The sequence below is a fragment of the Dendrobium catenatum genome, unplaced genomic scaffold, assembly GCF_001605985.2.
Source record: "Dendrobium catenatum unplaced genomic scaffold, ASM160598v2 fragScaff_scaffold_1341, whole genome shotgun sequence".
Taxonomy (NCBI): Eukaryota; Viridiplantae; Streptophyta; class Magnoliopsida; order Asparagales; family Orchidaceae; genus Dendrobium; species Dendrobium catenatum.
This window is the reverse complement of record NW_021319803.1, coordinates 383,228-404,477: the sequence shown is the minus strand read 5'-3', so window position 1 is coordinate 404,477 and position 21,250 is coordinate 383,228.

The window sequence follows — 21,250 nt, the reverse complement described above, 5'->3', positions numbered from 1 at the left end:
ACACAAATCAAGATTCATCACAGGGAAAACATAATACGAAAAAATAAATATGGAAATAATAAAGGAAAGAATGCACCAGATTTATAGTGGTTTGGTCAAATCATGACCTACGTCAACTCCTTGGAGGCACCCTCTAAGTATTGCACTAAACTAAGTGTCTCTCCTTTAGCGCCCACAGCTAGGCGGAGAAGCCCTTACAAAATCACTTCCACCTTCCCCGGTCTAGCGGAGTCGCAGGGTCCTTTGACACCAAAGAGATCTTCTTCTTCTATGAACTTCCCTCAAGATGAGCCTTGAATCTGATGGTATTAAGGTGTAAGCCTGCCAGAGCAACCGTGTGGAATCCCCCTCCACACTCCCTTGAGTCCCCCCTCACAGGATCTTCTCCCTTTCTCAGAGTTCACCCATTCCTCACTCCCTTTCAAGCTCTCTCTTCAAGTCCCCCTAAAAGAACGAAGCTATAATGGCTGCCAAAGAACACTTACTAAGTGCCTTGACAAAGCTTAAATAGAAGATCTAAAAATGAGCTCATTAATGCAACTTGCCGACTTTATCATCCAGACCGATTAAATATCGACCTGGCCGATCAACTTAAATTATGCTCAATCAGCCCGGTCGATTAGGGATGATCATGAGATTTTTGGTCATATCATCCAGGCCGATAGGATATCATCCTGACGATTAGTTCAAAATATAAGGAAAATCGTCCTGAACATCGCCCTGAAAAGAAGCTGGCCGATGTCAAATCATCCTAGCCAATCCTGAGATCGGCCCAGCCGATGTGATCGTGCAAATCACCATTAACCGCTTTCCTTAATTACCAGATTTATTTAGAAAAAATTATGCTGGATCATCTAGACTGGTCCTAATAGGCCAGGCCGATCCACCGGGACGATGTCCAAAAATAAGTAATTCCTAAATAGATCTGACGGTAGATTCTTTCTGAATTGAGACTATCGTCCCAACCGATACAAAATCATCCAGGCCGATATAAATATCATCTCGGATGATGTTATAAAAATAGTAAACTCTAGGGAACAGTCAGATATTCTTCCAAGGTGTGTCTGTGTGCAAAGTTACATAGCATTAGGAGCCACACCAATTACAATAAACTTAATAAAGGAAATATGGTACAAACTGACTCAGACTTAGTCTACCCAATCTTGAGCTGGTTCCAAATTGCAGTCTGATCTTGTGGACCTAAAATGTCAGTAGATAAGGCAGTCGTAGAGAAATAGGAGTGTTTGTTATCATCAAAATTATAAAACATGAAAATAGATCCGCAACATATTCTTCTAAACTAAGCAAAGATGCTTTACTGAGGAGAAAGGAGAATATATTAATCATCATCTGCAAGTTAGAAAAAAAATTTCTCTCAAGATTTTTTGATTCTATGGAACATCTTCCAATCCATTTACCTTACAAAGCTAGAGTTGGTTGACCTATATAATATCGTTGGATGTACCCTTTCAAGAGGTAAAACATGTTTTTATTAAATTATTTAAAATATTTTTGAATAAGTTGAAAATATATATTTACTAACTTGATAATTATAATTATTTAATAGATATTTGAATAAGTTAAAAAATATATTAAGAATAAAGTAAGATCATAAGGATCGATATATGAAATATATTTGTCTTAAGAAATCATTCACTTCTGCTCCTACTACTTCGAGCCCCATGTAAGGAGTACAAGAATAAAGATTGGTCGTAACATGGACTTTGATGTATAAGAACAATCACAGGCTACACTATCGGTCTTTAGAAGTCATGAAAAGCCTAGTGGCAAATGTGTTAAAAGATTTCTTAATGATTTAAAAATCAAAACATCAACTTTTTATGTGCTATTGAATTATGAAGAAGTCCAACCAATCTTAGAGTAAGTTCTTCCATAATATCCATAATGAGTAATGTTTATTTGAAATACTAAAGTATTATTTGAATGATTTATCACTAGGTATTTCATAAGTAATTTGTCTATAATAAATACTACGGATATTAAGCAAGTTAATACAAATGAATTTTCATCTTGGTTTAGATCTTATGTGAGCCCTTAAATTTTAAAATTTTTATTTGAATTAATCTTATTTAATACTAAAAATATTAACATTTAAAAATTTTCTTACGTACATAATTCTGATAACAAGTGCTTCGATAAAGGTCTGCAAATACTAGCATGGGATCCAATATAAAAAGTAAAGATATGACTAATATATAGTGAATGAGTTTAAATTTCATTTCAAATCATAGAGTGTAGGAAGAAAAACTGAAAATTATGGAGTATGTGTTAGAAGGAATACTCATGAAGAATATGAGTGTGTTATTACAATATTCTGAATAAGCTTCTTGACCTGGAGTACCCAAGTGAAGATGAGAATTTTGTATGTTTATTTAACTGTCAATGGTATGATCGAGTACAAAATAGAGGGAAAAGGATACATCCTGCGTATGGTTTAATAGACATAAAATATAGTAAAAGATATAAGAAGTTTGATTTATTTATATATCCAAGTGGTCGTAGGGACAAATAAGATTGACTATCTGTCATAAAAATGAAAGCATAGGGGATAATTTATCAACAATACATTATAGCAACTACACATCAAAAGAATGAGATGTCAAATTGTAGGTCTGTTAAAATTGAGGAGATGCTAACTACAACCCATAATATTGAAATGTAATTATAAAATGTGAATAGATTAACAATCTCATCAAGTGAGAATGAGGATGAAAGTAAAGATACCTGAAGAGCAATGAAAATATTTTTAATTTTGAGTAATTTTGTAATTTAAATGACTAAATTTATTTTAATGTACTTATATAATTGTATTTTTTTTTAAATCAAATTAATAAACATATCATTCTCTTGTTAAATGTCTCTTATCAAATCTATTTTGAATGTTAATCATTATTGTGTATTTTGTAATTCTTTATATTTATAAAAACTAATTTATATGCATTCTATTTTTTTATTTTTACTTATACAAATCTCTGGAACACTTACAATTTAATTTTTTATATGTTACAATGATTTAATAATTACTTCTTTTAATACATATAACTTCAAGTAATGATCCTCCTCATAGTTCTTCACCTCAAAGTTTTCTCAAAAAAAGTTAAGTGTTTGACTTAATAGACCTAGATAGCCTGATGAAAGTGAGGGAAAGAGATCAGTTCCACTAATTATATCATCACCATCACCACCCAGGAGTCAGCAGCAATCCCCTAGTGAGCAAGGTCTGGGCTAGTCAGATCCACCTGTTGTTGATGTACCACAATCCTTTTTTGGGTACTTCCCTCATGCATCGATAAGTCCTTAATTTCCCTTTCTAGATCAAGCACATGCAGCTATATTTTATCCATATTATTCCCCACCAACATCATAAATTGGTCTATTCACCATCCCTTACCCTCCTTATTCTCACCCAAATTATTACTTATATCCGGTGCAGCCAGAACACGGTGGATCATCTACACCAGCAGAGGTTGGTGTTGGGGATCTTGCAATTGCAGTAGATAAGCATCTATATATTGAGCTTGAGGGTGAAATGTAAGTTCAATTTATTTTGTTAAGTTTATTATAATTTGATATATTATATATTATTGATAAAAAATTTAACCTGTAACTTCAATCCCTCAAGGCCACCTATCCACAAGATTCGGGAAATCATAAGGAGCAAATATAATGCTCCTTACTTATCATGGGAGAAGATCCAAAGGAAATTAATGATATGTGATTTAGAAAATTTCAGGTATATTTATTTGATATGAATTACAATATTTGATTTAATTTATATTAATATTATTTTTTATGCCTATATTTTTTTATAGAAAGATTGGTGTTGACCTCATTTTTTGCATGAGGTCACTAGAGACCCAACCAGGCTCCAAATTAATCCTTACCCCAGATCAATTTCATCTCCAGACCTATCTAGACCTTAGGATCTATCTAGGTCCTAGGATCATTTTACACTCCAGACCTTAGGATCTACTCTAGACCCTAGGATTCTTCCATACTATTATAGACCTTAGGATCTATTTTAGGTTCTAGGATCCTTCTAGACTCTAGACCTTAGGATTCTTCTAGACCTCAAACCCTAGGAATTTCTTAGACTCTAGGATCCTTCTAGATTCTATACTTTAGGATCTAATTAGGCCCTAGAACTCTTCTAGATTCTAGACCATAGAGTCCTTCTAAATTCTAAGACCAATCCAAACTTCAAATTAATCTTAACTTTAACTAAATTTATACCTTAATTCAATTGAAGCCTCAATTAAAAATTAGACTTCAGTCCAGTTCAAAATCTAAACTTCAGTTCAAACCCTGATCCTGCCTCTATCAAACTACAATTATAGCCTATCACTCATGATCATCCCAAATAATCATAAATGATATGGATAGTTCAAATCTAGTCATTCAAACTCAAAACCCAATTTAAATTTAGAAATTCAGACTCAAATCCAAGGCCAAAGGTCCGAGTCCTGAAAGTCTTTTCTAGGGATTTTTTTCAAACACTTCAAACCCCAATCAAATGACCTCTGATTCAGAGTCTATCAATTGCACATTGATAGGACATCTCTAGAGGCAACCCTCCAAATTTGACCCCATTCTGAAGTCTCTAACTCAAAAAAATTGAATTGAACTCAAAAGCTGTAAAACCTTTATATACTTATTGCCTCTGCCACTAGACTTGCCACTTAATGGATTTTGACCTTTGAGCCTTCACCAAAGCCTCCAATTGAAAGTTCGTTCGGGATGTTAAGCCCTATTGAACTTAATCCCAAGCTAATTAAAGAGAGAGGTGAATTGGAAAACTTTAAAACCAAAACACAATCCAAATCACCACAATCAAAGTGCGAAAATTAAAACGCGGAAATAGTAAAAAGAAAGAACACACCGGATTTATAGTGGTTCGGTCAAACCTTGACCTACGTCCACTCTTTGGAGGCACCCTCCAAGTATTGCACTACAAAAGTGTCTCTCCTTTAGCCCCCACAGCTAGGCAGAGAAGCCCTTACAAAATCACTTCCACCTTCCCCGGTGCGGCAGAGTCGCCGGGTCCTTTGACACCGAAGAGATCTTCTTCTTTGGTGAACTTACCTCGAGACAAGCCTTGAATCCGATGGTACTAAGGTGCGAGTTCGCCGGAGCAACCGTGTGGATCCCCCTCCATACTCCCTTGAGTTCCTCCCCCTCACAGGATCTTCTCCCTCTCAAACTCCACCCTTTCCTCTCTCCCTTTCAAGCTCTCTCTACTAGTTTCCCCCACAAGAACGAAGCTACAATGGCTGCCAAAGACACTTACAAAGTGCCTTGCCATAGCTTAAATAGAGGCTCTCAAAACGAGCTCATTAATGCAAGTTGTCGCCATTATCGTCCAGGACGATAGCCAAATCGTCCTGGCATATTAGCACAAATATGAGGAAAATCGTCCTGAATATCGCTCTGAAATGAAGTTGGACGATGTCTAATCGTCCCGGATGATCTTGCGATCGGCCTGGATGGAATCCCCATTAAATGCTTTCCAAAACTGCTTGAGAAATTTTGGAAAAATTGCTCTGGATCGTCCAGGACGATATTTTATAGTCCAGGACGATCCACCGGGACGATGTCCAAAAATAAGATTTTCCTAAGTAGATATGGCGGCAGATTCTTGCTGTATTGAGCCGATCGTCCTGGCCGATACAAAATCGTCCAGGACGATGTGTTTTGCATAAAGACGGCTGCTTTAAAGAGGATGCCCTAATTAGGATTTCTACTTTTGAACAGATCGTCCAGGACGATATAAATATCGTCCCGGACGATGTTACCAAAAATAGAAAACTTTTAGTGCACAATAGAAAATCTTCCAAGATACAAATCATCAGATGCCACACTAAATACAATAGACTCAAGAAAGGAAAAAGATTACAAACTGACACAGGCCTAGTCTACCCAATCTTGAGCTGGTTCCATATTGCAGTCTGATAGTGTGGACCTGAAACATTAGTAGAAAGCAGTCATAAAGAAAAAGAATGTTTGCTATCATCAAAATCATAAGCCATAGATCCACAACACCAATCACTCCTAGAACCTTGATTATGTCATTTTGAACATTAAATTGTATTTTTTTGTACTCACTTTGACCCCCAATTGACCAGGGATCAAAATGATCAAAGTACCCCTTGGGGGTGTAAATAGTCACCTTTGATCAAATGAGCTCCAAATTGAATGCAACCACTTCTAGCAAATTTTAAATCTCAAATCAAATTTGTTGAACCCATTTTCAGACCTTGGGTCAACCAAGATTGACCCAAAAGATCTTTTAAGGGCTCAATAGGCCCATTTGACCCAAATGACCCATTTAAACCCTGAAATCACCTCCACCAAATCCCTTTTCTCATTTTAAACCTGTTAAACATTAACCCACCCCCTAGGTTAACCTGGTTGACCAAGCCAACCTAGGTTGACCCAAGTGTTACTTAAGGGTCTAAATGGGTTATTCCAACCTATTTGATCAAATCAAATCCTTTAAACCCTCAAATCCATCTCAAATAATGATTCAAATCCTTCCGAAGTCAAATCACTTGGAATTTGACTTAGTCAAACCTAAGTCCATAGTCAAATCCCATCTCCCATATGTCCTTTTATATAAATTATTTCAAGAGATTTCAAGTACCTTCCATTTAATGTCTTGGAACTTCTTTGATTTAATATAGGTCAAACTCAAGCTAAGCTGACCAAGTCAATACATTAAGACTTGGTCAAAGTATCTCAAATCCCTTCCCATCCTTTTAAACTCAAAACCTTAAGTATCAAATCCTCTTCAATCTTTCTCCACCCCATTTCAGATCACCCAAATCATTTAATTGGTTCATTAGACCCCCCTCCTTGCCACCTCAGCTACCCAAGCCAAGTTGACTTGGTCAACTCAAGCAAGCATGGTCAAACCCTTTTGAAACCCCTTTTGATTTATATAAACCTCAACCTTCAAGTATCAAATTCACCTAGCCTATCATTCTAGCATTCAATACGTCCTCCAATGCCACCTCACCAATCCACATGGCAAGTGGACTGGTCAAATGGTCAAATCAACCTCTTGAGGTGGTTAAAGAGGACCAAAACCTTTCTTATGCCTAATCCTTTTTATCCTAATCCTCCCCAACAGATTAGGGTTACTCTAGAACATTCGTAGAACCCATTCCAGCCATTGGATCAAGATTAAATGGCTCAAATCATTCCCATGCTCAAGTGGGGACCAAGAGGCCTTTCCACCTAGGCTTGTCCTTGTGACCTTGATTCTCCCTACTCCTACCTACCCCTAGTACACTTAGCAACATCCCAGAACCCCTCAAATGATCTCAACCCTCCATTCAATTTGGAATGGATTGAATAGGGCAAAACATTCAAAGGAGCCCTCATTCTATCCTAGCCTTTCTCTCACCACCTCAAGTCCCTCCAGCCAAACTCTCTACCCATTCGACCCCTCAAGCATTTCCCTTCCATATCCCAACCAATATTCGGCCGTCAAACCCAACCAGCAAGTGGATTTCAGTGAACTCAAGCTCAACTTCATCCTAGCTTCCATCTATTTGAATCACAGCTTATTGGGTCGAGGATTCAACTGGGAACTAATACATGGACAATCTACAAGCTCAGAAAAACCAAAAAAATCTGAAATCCATCGGTAAAATCTCTCAAAATCCCTAGATCTACGTCACTAGATTCCTGTTTAAATAGCTTTACATTGAGTGCTTTTCACACTAAATAAAACATTCCCCAAAATTTTTGTTCATTATTTTAATATATATTTAAAACTTCATTAAAAATGGTTGATCCGATCGAGCAAAAGGAATGAAAAACCCATTTTAGGGTTTATTCGTAATGCATACATGATGTACATCTTCTAGATGATTGATCGCTTGATTAATGGTACTGATTGAGCTGTTTCGCATTTTCCTCCGACCACAGATTTGATACCGTAGATTTGATCCTGTGATCATCTGCTCTATCCGGCAGAATCATAGCCGCTGATTCCTTATAGCGGGTGATCGGACGGCATCCCGTGGCGCTGAAGTGGTTAAGTTAATCGTGGCAGCCGCTACAGATGATTAGCATTTAATGCTAATGATTGCCAGCGGTGGCAATCATTAGCATTAAATGCCCGTAGCAACGTGTTTTCAAGCCAGCCATTAAGAAATAACCACGTGGCCCCTGCCATCTCCGCGGTTTGGTTGGACGAACCAGAATATGCCACCGATCCCGCCGGCGCCACCATTTTATTTAAATGATTTAAAATTTATTTTAATTCATTTTATTTTCAAAAAAATGTTTAAAATCTATTTTGAATAATAAAAATATATATTATATATTAAAAATTCTAGAAAATTAAATACATTGATTTACTAAATATTAATAATTTAAAATATTAAAATATATTTTTTAAACTGATTTTAACATTAAATATTAATTATTTTAATTAATATTCAATTAAAATAAATAAAATATTTAAATATTAATTATAATTAATTAAAATTAAATTTAAATGAATTTAAAAATTCAAATAAAATTATTTTAAAAAAATTTCATTTTTAGAATATATAAGATTAAATTTAATTTTATTTAAGATTATTTTAGATATTAATCAATTTTAAATTAATTTAAATAATTTAATTAATTCTAAACTTTAAAAATTCAAAAGAAATTTATTTCAAATTAAAAAATTTTAATGATATATCAAAATATTTAAAATTTAAAATAATTCAATTAAAAATTAGTTTTGAAATTTAAATATTAATTTATTTAAATATTTTGAAATATTTAAATATCTTTAACATTTTATTATTATTTAATTAAATATTATATTAATTATTTTAAAAATAAAAACTTATTTTCAAATAACTTTAAAATTAGTGGATCTCTCAATCCCTTAAAATTATTTTTAATAATATTTTTAATTATTTTATTTTTAAATGTTTATTTCTATATATAAGTAATATAATATGTTTATATATTTTAAAATCTATTTTAATATATATTATATATATATATATATATATATATTTAAAAATTTGAGAGATCCCTTTGAAATCTTAAAAATAGATTGAATGTTTGAATGGAGTTCGTTGGGAATTATTAATGAATGATTATGTTCTAATCATTCACTAAGCAAAATATTGTTACCTTAATTAATGTCAATCTTTGCATACTTCGGAAGCACACACCACTTAGCTTAGGCTCTCCTAGATCTAGGAATTGATTGTTATTGTGTGTTTATTTCAATTATGTTGACGGTTAAAAACTCTTATTTGAATCTAATTAACTTAGTGACATCATTAATGACAATAATTAAGGACGCTTTTCTAGAAAAGTTAGATTTATTTTAAAAATTAGGATACACAACCTCCTGACTTGAAACTTTAAACATTTTAAATTAGTGACACATACAGCCCATAGAAACTTTCTTATTGATTTTTGAAGTCATTAAGTCTCTTAATTAATTTTTTAAAATTAACCCCTTAATTAAGCCTTTAAAAATTATAAAAAAAAACTAATAAATAAATTTTAAATCCAAAAAATACTCACAATACCTCAAAATGATCAAAATTCAAACCTTAATCAATGAAAAATAAAAGCACTTTGAGTTAATAGCAAATATGAACTTAATTTAATTTTAATTGAAATTTAATATTTAATTAACTTAATTCATTAAAAATAAAAAAATCCAAAAAATTCCCAAACATTTGAGAATCTCTCCATAGGTCATTTCTGACCTTTGGAGTTGATTTCAAGGAGTTGAGAGTTCATTCAGAGTAAAATCATTAAAACCCCCTTAATTAAATAATTTTAAAAGTTCAATTAATTCATCAAAATTTAAAAAATCATAACTAATTCAAGAAAAATTCAAATTGAATAAACTCAAAGGCATTCAACTCAAACTAAAATCTAATATTTACTAAAAAAATATCAAATTTCTAGAAATCATTCAAATTCAAAAAAAGTCAACTTTTGGTCAAACTTAAGTTAAAATTCATGTCAAAACTTCAAACCTTCATAACAAAATATAGAAAAATCCAAATCCAGCAAACTTAATGTCTAACAACTCATCTTAAGGTCTAATATTTTATAAAAATACAAACTTTCTAGAATTTAACCTTAATAAAAAGTTACTTTTTGACCCCTTAATTAAATGATTAAAATAATCCAAAAAATTCTAAAAGCTCAAAAATCACTCTAAAACTCTAAAAATCTTTAATTAACCTTAAAACCAGTAATCAAACTTCTTTAATAAAATTTTATTAACTTTTAATCCTTAATCAACTTAAGTCACTTAATTATATCAGGTACCACTAGTAACCCAAGCCTATGAGGCTATTAAATTAGTTTCATAAAAGGTAAAATAAACTTTACGGCCTCAGTGAGAAATAAATATGATTTCCAACAAACAATTAAAATTAATCTTAAAAATTAATTTTAAATTAGTAAGACTTAAATTTTAACCAATATCTTTCCTTAAGCCTTTCAACCAATCAAATATTTAAACAACATTAACTAATTTCCCTACGTAGGATATATCCAAATCACATAGCCCACCTCACATACTTTAGATGGTTTGCAAGTACAACCAACTCTAGTCTTAGGCTAGGCTGTTGATTTATTTTCTGCTATGTGTAGGGTTTTCGAGTTTTTATTACATTTTGTTTGCTAGCTTAGAATTGTTGTGTTTGTTTACTTACTTTCTGTATTCTGTGATTGATTATGCATTAGATCTACCTTTAGGTTAAGAATGCTTTATACTAATTGAATCTTATATAGGTGGCCATGCTCATACAGAGCATTAAAATTAAAGGGGGCATTAAATAAAAAATATATTATTATACTTTGCACAGGTGCTTGCTACTCTTAAGATCCTCTTTAAATTAAAAGAGCATGACCAAGTGTGGCTATAATTATACATTTTAATTTTTAAATATTAACTGCTTGGGATTAATTAACTATTAATTATTAGGATAACCCTGCAGGTTGTTGAGTCTAGAATTTTCTCTTTTATTAAATGTAATTTGAGATGTATTTGAGTTGTAATTATATAAGTGATTTAAGAATGGGATATTTATATCCAACTTGGATTCCAAAGAGGAGATGGCATCCCTAAATGGGAGAGTCTTCTTCCATTTGGAAGATCAAGTTAAGATACCTTTCAAATATCCAAAGAGAAAAGATAACACCCCTTTCAAGAGGGAGTTTCTTTTTATTTGGATATTCGGAACAGACGAATCAAGAAGCTCGTGAGAGAACAAAGATATAAATAATGAGAAGACCCATTCTCAAAGTCACTTGAGTCTTAGGATTAGAAATTCGGGTTATTCTTAGTAGTGCACGCCCATTTTACTTTTTTGTAGACCCTAGTTTGTAATATCAAGTGGCACTTGCCACATGGATATTCAATTTGAATAATTAATTTAATTGATTTATTTAATTAACTATGCATTAGAAATTATATATTTTTCTAGACTTTTTATTTGCATGTCATATTTGCTTTAGTCTAGAATGAAAAGAGGCTCGTGAGGGTACGATAAAAAATTCTTTTACTCAAACTAATTAAAAATTTTAGCTCAGATAGAAACTCTAACGGTCATAAGAAGAAAGCTCGGACTCACCGAAGGTTTTTTATGCATCATATTATACATTCTCTACCTTGTTAGGCACCTCCCCGCCTACGAGTTTTGGCAGACCACCTGGCCTATGAGGGTGTAGATCTATCAAGGGGATGTTGTGCAATCTCTAGGGAAAATTTTATTTTTAAGCCAAATTTTTAAACTGCTTCATTTTTTATTCATGCATTCAATCGAGTCAACTAGCATGCATCGCATTAGTAATAAATTTAAAAGTGTCTAAATCTTTAATCCTATATACTTAGATATCAAATATCCAATATAAGTCTAAGGGGCCAATTAGAATCTACTCTAGTTATCGACCCCGCTCTCCTCAAACTTAATCTAATTAACGTTCCTACCAATCTTACATAAAAGACTAGACTCATCATTTTAAAGCGCCTAGATGGTATAACTGGCTCCCCAATCCAGGTCGGGGTAAGTCTAGATTTGTACTGCATTAGTTATGTTCAAGACACTAATTTTTAGTAGCCACTTTAGACTTAGGTTATGAGGCAAGTTTACACTATAAGACCTCAAACTTTGGGAACTGAATCCTAATTTTTTAATAAAATTGATCATTCAAACTTAAATCACTTTCAATCGAATTCAACCACAACACTCAGGATAGGATATGGTGTTTCTGAAGTAATTTGTAATCTCAAAACACCTCCTACCGTTCTTCCTTTGACTCCAGAAATAAGTTTCAAATTTGATCCAATATATGTTAAAATTCTAACCCTTACCTCCTTTGACATCAATCTTTGAAATTTTAAATAAAATTTCTACAACTATTTTAATTGAGAGTATTCGTGGGAAACTCCTATTTCTTACGATGTAATTAACTACGAGGGCTTGCGCTCTTAGGAGATTTAGAAACTCAGATATAATTTTCAAAATCAACTTTTTGAAACCCTCAATTAATTCTCTTTAGGAAATTAAAAAAAATGGCGATCGTTATCGTCATATTCAAATAATCTATAATATGCAATATCATCTTTCCTTGGGAAGATATATTATTTTATTATCATTACTTTGATTATGAAATTAACAATCTCCTATCCAAATCAATATAGTTAAATACTTGATCGAATTTAATTTTGACCATTTGGGGTCATATGTGATTCTTTCTTGAGTTTGACTACAATAATCAGGATGAATTCAAAATTTTGTAATTCAAATCCATTAGGAATGATATGTTTATGTCCTTAGGTGACATATTATTCATAATGATGTATTCAATTTCAAAATTTTAAAAAATTAATCTTTCTCAAAGAAAATTAAACTTCTTCAAAATTATACTTTTCAACCAAACAGGTAGTTGCCTGAGCATAGCACGAGGATCATAATAAATTTTGAGATGAGAGGATTGACCCATCTTAAGGACATATTCACAGACATTAAAAAGTCCATATAGTGTCCATTATGAATTGGAGAGGGTGTATGGGCAGATCTGAGTAGAGCTTTAGCGAGCCTTTAGTTTAGAAAAATAAGAGAGGAGAAAAAGCATAATAGAGCATCTGATTGTGGGGGTTTAAGAAGCTCCCTTCATTTTGGTGGATATGTTCCTCATACATAACATAGACGATGACTCGTAAAAGCTTTCAATTAATTTAATAAATATATGTATATTATTTTAACTATATATTCTATTTTCAGAAAATGTTTCTTGGCCGGGAGCCAACATCACTGGAGTTGCATACGAGTACTCACCAACATCAAGTTGACCATCATTGTGTTAATGAAAAGGTCAAAAAGCTCATGTGAGTATAATTTTTGGAGTTCGGGAATAGAAATTTAATATAAAAATCTCATTATAATATCAATTTATTTTATGAATTTATTCTCACAGGAAGATTTTGTGCGAGTTCAGGAAAGTCGTCGGTCTACTAGAGAGGGATCATCTTCATGATCAAATTAGTATTCTTAGTATTTATACATGATCAAATGTTGTTGGAGAAAAGCAGAGGGGGAGGGTATATGGTTTGGGTTTGTAAGGCTATACTTATGAGGGCAGTTCATCCACATCAGTATTTTATGATCCTAGTCGAGCTGAAGAAACTGTAAGAAGAAGGTTGCAGCCCTGACGAGAGAGATAAAAGAGATGAGAAAAATTCAAAATGAGATGCAGTCAAAGCTACGATCCTATAGAGATGAAAATTAAAAGAAGAAAGAGCAAGAGAAGACACATGCATCACCAGACAACGAGGATACTGAGGATGATTAGTACTATTATTTGTTTGATGAACTTTTGATTTAAATATTTGGTTTGATGAACTTGTTGTGTGAAAGCGAGGGCATGGACCTGTTATTGTGGATTTATATGTTATGTTCATTGTAGATTTTATTTTGTCTGATCAGTTTATTTATTTTTATGAACTTTATAGACTATTTTGCTTATTGTGGATTTCATTTCAATGTTATATATGTTAATTTTGGATAATAGTTGTGGGTTGATTATAGTGGCGTGTTGCCCATATTTGTAATAATTATTCTCTATTCTATACTGGTTTGTGGAAAATTGAGTAAATATAGATGAGGCTGTCAATTTTTTTTTTTAAAAAAAATACTACAGGTTTCTGATGGCCAACCGGTGGTTTGACCACAAGAAACTTTGATAACGAACGACTTATTATAGCCGTTAAAAGTTTAATAAAGCCGCTGGTAAATATCGATGATAACCCGGCGATTTAGTTACCAGTAAACCTACGATTTTGACGGCCGATAAGCCGCCGGTGATTAACCGATGGTTTACCGGATGTCGCCGACGGTCAACCAGCGGTGACCCAAAGTTTGGCTGCCAGTGACACCGACGGTTTTGACGGCCGGTAAGCAACCGGTTATTAACCGGCGGTCACCGGCTCTATGACAGCCGAAAATTACTGCCAGTTTAGGCCGCCAGTAAGTATAACTGCCGAAAATCATTTCTTATGTAGTTTATTCCGGCAGTTTTCTAACCGCCATAAATCTTAGAGGAACCGCCAGAAAAATCGACGATAATGCCTGAATTTTTTGCAGTGTTAAAAGTACTTTCCACAGTAAGGGTAGGACGACGTTCAATCCGAATCACATAGTATAGATCCATACACTCAAGAATAATAATATTGTGCTCTTTCCATTTCTTAAAATTAGAATCATTAAGCACTAAAATATTATTTAAATTGGTAGATAATTAAGAAACATTAACTAAAAAAATAAAAAAATTAACTCATAATTAGTAATAGTATAAGGTGGGCCCTTTATAAGATACATAACACAACATTATAATTTAGTCTTTAGATAGAAATTATAATTTGTAAATGGCACGCTTAAAATTATAGGTAATAAATATTGATAATAAATTATGCCAATAATAAGCCTTTCTTTGGACCGACTTATTATACGCATAAATAATCCCAAAAAATTATCACATATTTATTATTATATCTTTAAAGTCTGGTCAAAAAATTATCTTCTTTAGGGCCGATTATTTTTTTGCATAGACTTAAATAAATCTTTAACATTATTCAATTAAATTTAAATTAAATAAATTGATCTAGTAGAGGTCACTTTGGTGACATATTATTTCAATTTAATTTAATTTTAAAATAATGAATAATTATTTCAAATGAAAAAAAATTGATTGATAAATACATTTAATTCGGAAGTTATAAGTCATTCAATTAATTTAATGATGTTATAAATACATAACTCCTCATATAATTAAGAATATAAATACATTTAATTTTTTTATATTTAACCGATAAATTAAAAAATTAATAGCAAAATAACTATTCTTTATACTGTATATTCATCAACAATGGCAACTTCCGTATTCTCATATGAAAAGAAACTAAATTCATGAAAATGATGAAATCAGTTGATGACAAAATAGTGAAGAATCAGTACTATTACGATAATATTGAACTTCACAATTTAATTATCATTTCTCAATTTTTCAAGACAAAGCAAAATAGATTTTGAAAACTTTCTTACAAATATTTTACATCAAGAAATCAGAATTTTTCTAAATGAATAATCATTATCAAATGAATATTTCTTTTGATCGAAAAACTCAAATAAATCAACAACATGCTTAGAGAAAATCATTTCTCGTTGATTCAACATGAAACCCAGTCACTGATATCGCTTGTTAGTATTTAAAGGAGACAGGAAAAAATAGTTTCACCATCTCCAAAAGACATGTCAAATCATCGAGAAGAATTATCTGAAGCGTAACTGAATCCATTGAAATGCATAATCAAGATCTTCAATCTTTCACATTTGAAGCAGCGTTCTCTAAGAGAGTGAGAGACATATTCTTTTCACTCAAAATGAGAAATGAGGAAAAGGAGAACTTTGTCGCTTAAACTGGAGACCATAACCCTTTCATATTTCAAATATATTTTAATTTTATTTCAGCACATCATTAAAATAAAATAAATATTTGACCTCTACATAAATAATTAATTCCATAAAAATTTAAATAAGATGCCACATAAGTCAAGTAATAATTTAATTCTTAAATAGATAACTAATTTAATTGGCTCCAAGGCGCGCGAAACTCAACGGCTCGGAGTCGTCGTCCGAACCCCGTTGTCGGCAGCCCATTCACCGTCATCCGAGCCCGAACGCCGCCGACCCATCGTCTGTCGCCCTCTTTCGAACCCGAACGACGGCGCGTTGGATCTAGTAGCGTTCCCATTTTCATTTTTGATTTGCCTCTGTTTTTTTGTTTATGAAGATCCAGTGACAATTCTTTTGGCTTCAGTTGCTCTCTTGCTCTGAACGCATCAATCTTTTGATTTATCGTCTTTTTACACTGTTGCCGGCTTTTTGTGTTCCTGCTCCTATTTCTGTATCTCTTCTTCTGTTTCTTGTGATTTAGTTGGAAGTTTGATTTCCATTACTTGATCAGTTATCTCTGATTGAGGTTTTCCATCCTGTCGATGAAGTTCTCTTGGCTTTAGGCTCTAACAATTTTTCAGGCTTAGGTTTATCATATGGCAGCTCTTCTATATGATTCTTTTTTTCTTGTGATCATTCCTCTTGATGCATCTTTTTCTCTGCTTTTTCTTTTGATTTTTGTTGTTTTCCGACCCTCTTCCTTAACTCATTGAGATGGTTTCTCTGTAGGCTTCTTAAGGCGTTGTTTAATTTTTTCCTCTTTCTGATGGTCTTCTTGAGACCTGACGACCTATTTAAAACAGGCTATTTTCTATGTCAGTGCTCGTTAAGGATATATTTCAAATTTAGGTTGCTAACAAGAATAGTGTACATAAAAAATGAAGAGAAATTATAAAATATAGATAAGAAAAATATCAAGATTAATATTCTTAATTGTAAGTTTTTTGTTTTATTATATATTTTATATTTTTATAATGGTTATAATGATTAAAAAAAATTAAAACCATCAATGTCGGTCCCAAGCCCGGATTAAAAAGGTTGAGGTCTTATTTTTTCTTCAATATTTTTTGCCTCCACATGAACAAAATCCTGGCTACGCCCCTGACCGTGTTCATTGATATTTTTACTTGCATTGTTTGCCGTTCGATTAATTTTTGGATACAAATTTATTTGTAATAATATTTGTGTCAACTAATAAGTTTAGTAAGTTAAAGCAAAAGATAGAGAAAATTGTAAAGAAATGAACAAAGATGAGAAGTTGATGCAAGCTAAATGAAATTTGTAAATAGTTAAAATGGCATGCAGCCAAAAATATGCCTCTTAAGCTTGATTTTCACAAAACAAAGCATTAATCTCTTATTATAGAGTTAAAATGATTACAACAAAGTCCACACCTAAAAATTTGTTAAGAATCGTATGTGATATGATGAGTACATATTATCTTAGAAACATGGGTTGGACTAAAAGGTCAGCACATAGCTCTCTACTCTTAATGCGGCTCTCGACCCCTGATGTGGCTTGAGGAATTCCTTGGTGAGTACTTTAGGCGAGTCTTCGAGGACGAGAGCCTTAAATGAGTTTTCAGAAACGAGTGTTCGAGGTAAGTATGTGAAAGTGATTCCCTTCAAACGAGGAACAAGACACAAGGACAAATGTGACTTTAAAGTCAAGAACAAACATAAGTGATGGAGTCACGACCGTGAGATCCATAAGTTTGTACTTCTTGTTACATGGACTAGGACATCTACGAATGTTGGATGTCCATAGTTGATAATAATTGCTAAGAGAAATGAATCATCCTAGAGTGAGTGCTCCTTAGGGCAAAGGCTTGTTGAGGTGATTCTTCAAGATAAACTTGTTGGGAACGAGAGTTTCATATAAAAAAAAATATTAAAAATTTGTATGTTCTCATAACATATTGTGTTAATGCATTTGAAGTTTGGTGATTATCAATAAAAGATCATCAAAAGTGATTTGATTGATAATGATGAAAATAACAAATAATAGGCATAATGTCTTGCATATGGCCATATGTCTTGATAACCATATAACACCCATCAATTAAAAGATGCGCGTGACATATATAGTCAACCGGCCCTTAAAAAAAAAAAGGTATGATGTCTTGCAAATTTAGTTTGAAATATCTCAATCGCAATCAATATGGCGCAATCATCACCTATTTAGATAAATGGATAATGCCGACATGTTTGAAACGTCAAAAATATATGGGGCGGACAATCATATTTTTCTAATCCACCATATAAAAGTGAAACATAAAATTTACACTTTTTTTTTTATGAAATGCAGAAAGTGCATTAAAATAAAAGAGATGACAACCTAATACAAACTAGGTAAAAGAAGCTAATGATTCCTTTTTCAACATGAAAAAGGGATCTTATTGAAAATAAATTTGTTAAATTAAACTTATTATAAATGATATGAAACCCACTATTTCCTATTTTGAAACTGTTGAGATGCAGGGGATACCAAAGTTTTAAACAACCCGAGGGTTGGTTAATATCCCAGAGTTCCCATCCAGTTAGAGAATAGGACTTAGTAAAGATCCCATAATCATTTAGAAAAGTTTAAAATAACAAACTAAAAGAAAAAAGAAGAAACAAAAGCTAAAAATTAAAATACAATCTAACAATGATTTCCAAAAATCAGTTAAGAATATCACTGATAGATATTCCATAAGCTTTTTCCAACTTCTTAAGTCAGAATTCAATGATATTATTATGCCAAACTTTATGATAAATTGCTCCATCTTCAAGTATCTATCTGCTTTGTTGCTATCAATGGGATAATCATCTTGCATTTTAGTGAGATAAAATAGAAGAAGAACCTCTCATACCGTTCTTCTCTTTGAGTTCAGTCATCTTCCTTCTAGGTAGTTCTTTCACCGGACCCAATGCTTGAAGTTCTTTGAATAATGAGTGCTTAGAGCCGGAGGAATCACTCTTATTGGCAAAAAAAACTTTTGTCTTTCTTACGAATAGTTTTTTTAAAATTCAAACTAATTGCTGATGGAGGAGAAGTATCTCTTAATCTGCCAATACTGTTTTTTAATTCATGAACTGTTGCTGAATTAATAGTAGGATTATCATCATTTTAGATACAACCGCAGAAGATGTTGAAGGAGTTACAACTATTAATTCTGTTACAGAATTAATAGCATCCTTAACTTCCTCCTGAATATCTGAATATTTGAATTCAAAATCTGGTTTGTGAGCTCCCAACGTTTCAGCAACTTGTGTTGAATCAGTGGAGTCTGCTTCAAGTGAATCCTCTTATATACAAACTCCTACCTTAATTACTTCCACAATTTCAACAATTTTGAATTCAGGATTTTAATTCAAAATATTACTGAATTTATTTTCTGAATTAAAAGCTCCCATTAGATCAGCATCTTCAATAGAAATGTTGCAATCAGCTCCCACGGGATCAGCCATAAAAATAAGAAATTCAGAATTCAAATTCTGACCGGCCTGAATTTGCTCCACAATTAAATCTGAAGACTTGTTAGTCTCCTTAATCTCCTCCTGAATTTGTGGGATTTGAATTTGTAATTTTTCAACAGTGACTAGAAGATTGACGGAAGATCCTGCTCCTTGACTAACAATCCTTTCATCTCCTTCCTTAATTTCAGCATCAACTTGAATTGCCAAAGGATCAACACGATTTTCTGAACCAGTGAACCCGTCTCCTACAACTTCTTCCAAGGCTGCATTATTTGCATTAACACAAACATCATCTGATTTTTCCTTGACTGACATAACATTAAATTGCTTATTCTCAGGATTTATCCTTCTTTTATTTTTATATTTCACATGCATCCAAGGCCCATATGGATTATTTTCAGTATGAGAAGAACCGGAAGGGACATCTATAACAAGTTGATTTTGATTATGTGTTGTATTTGGACACAGAATCAATGTGTCCAATCTTTCCACATTTGTAACAAAATGATGATAGATTTTCATATTCAAACTTTTGAAAAAATCTACCATTAAGGCCTTCCACCCAAATACCAAAGGGGAGTTTAGAATTCAAATTTACCCGAATGCAAGCTCTAGCAAATTCCCTTCTCCCCCATCTAAACATGTTACCATCCAATAATAATGGAGTTCCAATTCTAGAAGCAATTCTAGTGATATTGGATTCATCCCAACAATGTAATGGTAAATGAGGAAGACGAACCCAAATCGGAGAAGAAATCCCATCCAAAGAATAAGGTGAGAAGGTAGGAGACCATTTGTCTAAACCTACCACAAAACCCTCTACAAACCAAGGACCTCCCTTAAGAACTTTTTCCATGGCTTCATGTGACTGAAATGAACAAAGGAGCCAATCTAGACCAAGCAATGTTATATGAAATCTTCCAGATTTCAACCATTGCTTTCTTAATTCAAATGAACACTTAGAAAAAGGATAGTTTTTTCTAAGAATTTTAACAACCAATGAGTTGCTCAAAACTTGATTATTAGAATTGACCTTTTCCATGTCCAATTTGACAACATTTGCATCTCCAAAATCTTCATGCATTTCACTAAAATTTATTTTAATGTGAGGTTTTTTAATCCACACATTAGAAATATCCAATTTTGAAGAAGTACTAGGATTTTTTATATTAACATTACCTTTGTCAATATCAATATCCTTCTTCAATATATCAGCAAAACTGCCTTCTGAAGAAGATGTCTCCTTATCATTTGCTCCAGAGATGATAGCCGACAAAGGTTTTGGCTTATCATTCAAGGATGAAATTATTTCTTTCCCTTTGTCTGAAATCGGCAATGGCTTGTGCATTGTAGTCAAACCTCCCTCTTTTATGACAAGAGGAGATTCCAAAATTCGAAAAGAGGAGATGCGTTTGAAGGAGAATCTACCTTTTGAATCCAACATAATTGGACTCGTGGTAGAAAGCAAGTTTTTGGTGTTCCGGTCATCCATCTCCAACAATGGCACCTGAATTCTTCAAAACCTTCTTCGAAATTCTTCCTACTATTGTGGAGCTGCTCTCTCTTCTCTCACGCTTCTCATCCGAAAAGATGAAACATAAAATTTACTTACATGTGAGATAAAGACATAAAATTTTCACCTCATATGATAATATTTTAAGCAAAATTTTGATAATTTCTCAAATTATGTGCACATATTGCTATATATTTTTAACTCAATTACAGCGCATTAAATATCATGCAAATACAATATGTCAATGCAATAAAAAA